Source organism: Galeopterus variegatus, unplaced genomic scaffold (assembly GCF_000696425.1).
Source record: "Galeopterus variegatus unplaced genomic scaffold, G_variegatus-3.0.2 Scaffold1512, whole genome shotgun sequence".
Taxonomy (NCBI): Eukaryota; Metazoa; Chordata; class Mammalia; order Dermoptera; family Cynocephalidae; genus Galeopterus; species Galeopterus variegatus.
In genome coordinates this window covers 1-4,819 of record NW_007727623.1, presented here as the reverse complement: position 1 = coordinate 4,819, position 4,819 = coordinate 1, and the positions used below count along the sequence as shown (strand labels likewise).

General features: G+C 35.3%; 1 pseudogene; it reads right to left on the bottom strand.

Annotated features, from left to right (window-relative positions):
* Positions 1-2,964: 2,964 nt before the first annotated feature.
* Positions 2,965-3,952, bottom strand: LOC103594236 (annotated as a pseudogene).
* Between the last annotated feature and the right edge of the window lie 867 nt (positions 3,953-4,819).

Sequence of the window (4,819 nt, the reverse complement as noted above, 5' to 3'; positions counted from 1 at the left end):
CCCCCGCTATCCCACAGCTGGGAAAACGCACAGAGGAATAGAGATCATCACGTTGAAGGAGTACCTGTACCCCAATGTTCATTGCAGCACTATTTACAATAGCTAAGAGTTGGAACCAGCCCAAATGTCTATCATCAGATGAGTGGATACGGAAAATGTGGTATATCTACACAATGGAATACTACTGTGCTATAAAAAAGAATGAAATACTGCCATTTGCAACAACATGGATGGACCTAGAAAGAATTATATTAAGTGAAACGAGCCAGGCACAGAAAGAGAAATATCACATCTTCTCACTTATTTGTGGGAGCAAAAATTAATAAATAAATATACAATAAAACCAGGGGTGGGGAGGGAAGAAGACACAACAATTACAATTCCTTGAAGTTGATACAACAAGAACAAAAAGGACATTGTTGGGAGGGAGGGGGGAGTGGAAGGAGGGAGGTAGGTTTTAGTAATGGGCCACAATAATCAACCACATTGTCTATTGACAAAATAAAATAAAATTTGGAAAAAAAAATTAAAAATTCTGTCAATATCAAGTATTAAGAAGGATGTGGAGCAACTCATAAAAAATAAAATAAAATAAAATAAATTAAAAATAAACTACTTTTTTTTGAATCAATAACAAGCAGTTAATAAATGAAATTTAAAATGTCATTTACAATAGTGTGAAAAATATCAACCACCTAGAAATAAGTCTTACAAAGTTTATACTGGACCTTCATGGAAAAATTATAAAATTATATTGGAAGACATAAGGTTTCAGTAAAATGAGACATTTATCATGTTCAAGGATTGGAAGAATCAAACTTTCAATAGATGTCTTTCTTTTGAAATTTGACAGGCTGATTCTAATATTCATGTAGAAGTGCCAAGGTCCAGAATAGCTAAGATTTTTTGATGAAGAATAATGTGTGGTGATTTGCCAAACTTACTAGAAAGCATTAGTAGTTAAGTCAGTTTGGTATGGTCACAGAAATAAACAAACAGATCAGTGGAAAAAAAAGAACTCAGTAATAGACCATACATGCATGGATCTTTGATTTATGTTAGCAGTGGAGTTGCCACTTAGTGGGAAAGGATATATTTCTCATAGTTGTGGTGGCATGATTGGTTGTCACTATGAAGAAATAAAATTGGAATATTACCTCATGCCATACACAAAAGTCAATTCCAGGTAGATTAAAGATCTCAATATTTAAAACTTTTAGAAGAAAATACAGGGCAATTCTCTCTTTCTCTCTGTCTCATCTTCTTTCTGAAAGGATATTTTTTATGGGTACAGAAGTTCGAAGTGGTGGTCTTTTCTTTCAGAATTTTGACTCTATTTCACTATTTTTGTTGAGAATTCAGCTTTCATTTTCATTGTTTTTTGAAAGTTCTGCCCTTTTTTCTTCACTTTAAAAATTTTCTTGTGAAGTGGTGGTCTTTTCTTTCAGAATTTTGACTCTATTTCACTATTTTTGTTGAGAATTCAGTTTTCATTTTCATTGTTTTTTGAAAGTTCTGCCCTTTTTTCTTCACTTTAAAAATTTTCTTGTTTGTTTTGGCTTTCAGGAGGTTAATATGCTGTGCCCTGGTATGCATGTGTATATACTTAGGGTCTATGGTGCCTACTGAATGCATCTTCATTTTATTTATTTTTTTATACTAATTTTGAAAGTTTTCAGCTGTTATATCTTCAAATATTGCTTCCGTCTCATTCTTTCTCTGGTCCCCTTCTGGGAATTTGATTCTTTCTATTCCTATTTTAAGCCTTCTCTCAAGATCCTCAATTCAATTTTGGAAACTGAAATTATCAGAAGGCTAACTTTAGTTCCTATGAGGCCCTGTTTACTTATCCATTCTGATTCTTACGATGCAGCCCTTGTTGATCCCAATCAACAAGAGGGAGATTCACTGGAATCTCTGCCCATTTGGTTACTAAGAATTCTAATCTCTGTCTTCTCAGCCCTTCATACTGTCAGAAATTGTACCATCATAATATTCTGGTTACTTATTTTAAGTATAACTGAGTATGGTTTTGCTAATTGTTTTATACCTTACATATTTGTCTTAAAAATATTTTTTTTCCTAGTTATGACACTCGGACATATCCCCATTCCCCCCTAATCATCCATGCCCCTGTAAACATTGTTCTATTCTCTACTTCTTTGAGGTCAACTTTTTAAGATTTCACATATGACTGAGATCATGAAGTATTTATCTTTCTGTGCCTGGCTTATTTCACTTAACATAATATTCTCCAGGTTCGTCCATGTTGTCACGAAGGACAGAATTTTATTCCTTTTTTTGTGGCTGAATAGTATTCCAGTGTATATAGAGAGATTTCTTTATCCAATCATGTGTTGATGGGCACTTAGATTGATTCAGTCTCTTGGCTATTGTCAATAGTGCTACAATAACATGGAAGTTCAGACATCTCTTCAACATACAGGTACTGATTTCATATCCTTTGCAGATATACCAGGAATGGGATTTATCCAAAACTATGTAACTGCTAAAAGAACACCTAATGGAAATGCTTTCCAGCATTGGTCTGGGCAGTAATTTTTTGGATATGACGTCAACGGCAAAGGCAAAAGTAGCAGAAATAGATAAATGGAATTACATCCAACGAATAGGCTTCTGCACAGCAAAGGAAACCATCAGTAGAGTGAAGAAACAGACTACAGAATAGGAGAAAATATTTGCAAACCACACATGATAAGGGGTTAATATTCTGATAAGGGGTTAATATTCAAAATTTATAAGAAACTCAAACCACTCAATAACAAGAAAGCAAATACACTATTTATTTATTTTAGATTTTATATATTTATTCAGAAGGTAATTCAACAGCAGAATAAAGCACTTTTAGCATTATGAAATCCAACATTTCAAACTTTTTTCCCTCAGCAATTCTGTTTATTGCCATTTTTATAACCCCGAAGAGACTCTTTTATCTGAAGTTTTTCATGCATTCAAGTATTTTGCATAATGTCTGATGTGATCAGTAATAAATGTTGAAATGAAGTAGTAGCTATGATCATAGCCCTCTTGTAATCTGAAAACAGGGGATTTTCTTTTCTGTACAAGCAGCTATGAAGTTGTCAGGGAGGAACTGTCCATCTGAAAGAAACTGGTCATCTTTTCCTTGATCAATCAGTACGTCCAGTTGAGAACCTGGATAGGACGTCACAAGATGGGTGGCAATCATAAGCTTTCTATTTACTTTGATCTGTTCCCAGATATCCACTAAAGGCTTTTTTTTGCCACAGGGACAAAGCACTGGGTTGCAAATTGGTGCCAATGCTGACACAGATTTGTATTTTCCAGAATTTTTCAAAGCAAATCAGAGCTCCATGGCTTCTGATGGAGTGGAACAAAATAGACATCCTTTGAGGGTCCCCTGGAAAATTGGCATTTAAAAGTTGGGAAAGCTCCTCCACTAAGTAAGAGTACATTCTGCAGATTTCCAAGCAAATCAGAGCTCCATGGCTTCCGATGGAGTGGAACAAAATAGACATCCTTTGAGGGTCCACTGGAAAATTGGCATTTAAAAGTTGGGAAAGCTCCTCCACTAAGTAAGAGTACATTCTGCAGTTAGTTTTCCAAGGTTCTTCAATAGCATCCACATAAAACCCAGCACCAGTACCAAAGTCCCAGCTCTCATCTTCTTTAATATTGTAGCCATGAGGGCTGGCATCTGTAGCAATGACAACAAGGCCATGTTCTCAGGCAGCTTGATGATAACCAGATTTTGCTATGAAATTTTGTTCTGCGCAAGTTAACCTAGACAGCCAATATACTGCAGGACACTCTCCAGTTTCTGCCGTTGGTGGTAAGTAGATAGCAAATTTCATTCTGCAGTTCAGTTCCACACTGTCATGTTCAAAAACTTTCTGCAATGCCCCAAGCACTTGTTGCTGGAAATCTGTTTCAATGCCATTCTTCTCCTGTCCAATTGCTACTTTTTCCCATCTGCATCAAAGGGCAGAGGGTCCTCTGGCAGTGGCTGCAGCACAGAGAGTAGAAGCCCAAATACCCCTATTTACAAATGGGCAAAAGACCTGAACAGACATTTCTCAAAAAAAAAAAAAAAAAAAAAAGACTTACAAATGGCCTACAGGTATATGAAAAAATAATCAACATCACTCATCATCAGGGAAATGCAAATCAAAACTACAATGAGATATCATCTCACATCTGTTAGAATGACTATTATCAAAAAGAAAAGATAAGAAGTATTGGTGAGGATGGGGAGAAAAGATAATACATACACACTGTCAATGGGACTGTAAATTAGTACCATTGGTGGGAATGTCAGGACAGCCATTATGGAAAGTGATATGGACGTTCTTCAAAACATTAAACATAGAAGGCTGTGAATTTTTAAGAACCATGATACGCATTTTTGGTTTGCTTTCCAGGAAGATTTTGCTAATTTGAATTCTGGTCCAGCAGAGCATGGGATTATCAGTCTTCCAACACTGTACCAGCATTNGTTAGCAGATAGAAAGAAATCATTAAGATCAGAGCAGAACTTAATGAAATTGAACCCCCCCCCCAAAAATACAAAAGATCAACAAATCAAAAAGTTGGTTTTTTGAAAAGCTAAATAAAATTGACAAACTATTAGCACAGCTAACTAAAAAAAGAAGAGAGAAGATCCAAATAACAAAAATTACAAATGAAAAAGGTGATATTACAACTGATACCTCAGAAAAACAAGAAATCATTAGAGACTATGATAAACAACAATATTCCAACAAATTTGAAAATTTGGAGGAAGTGGATAAATTTCTGGACACACACAAGCTCCCAAAAC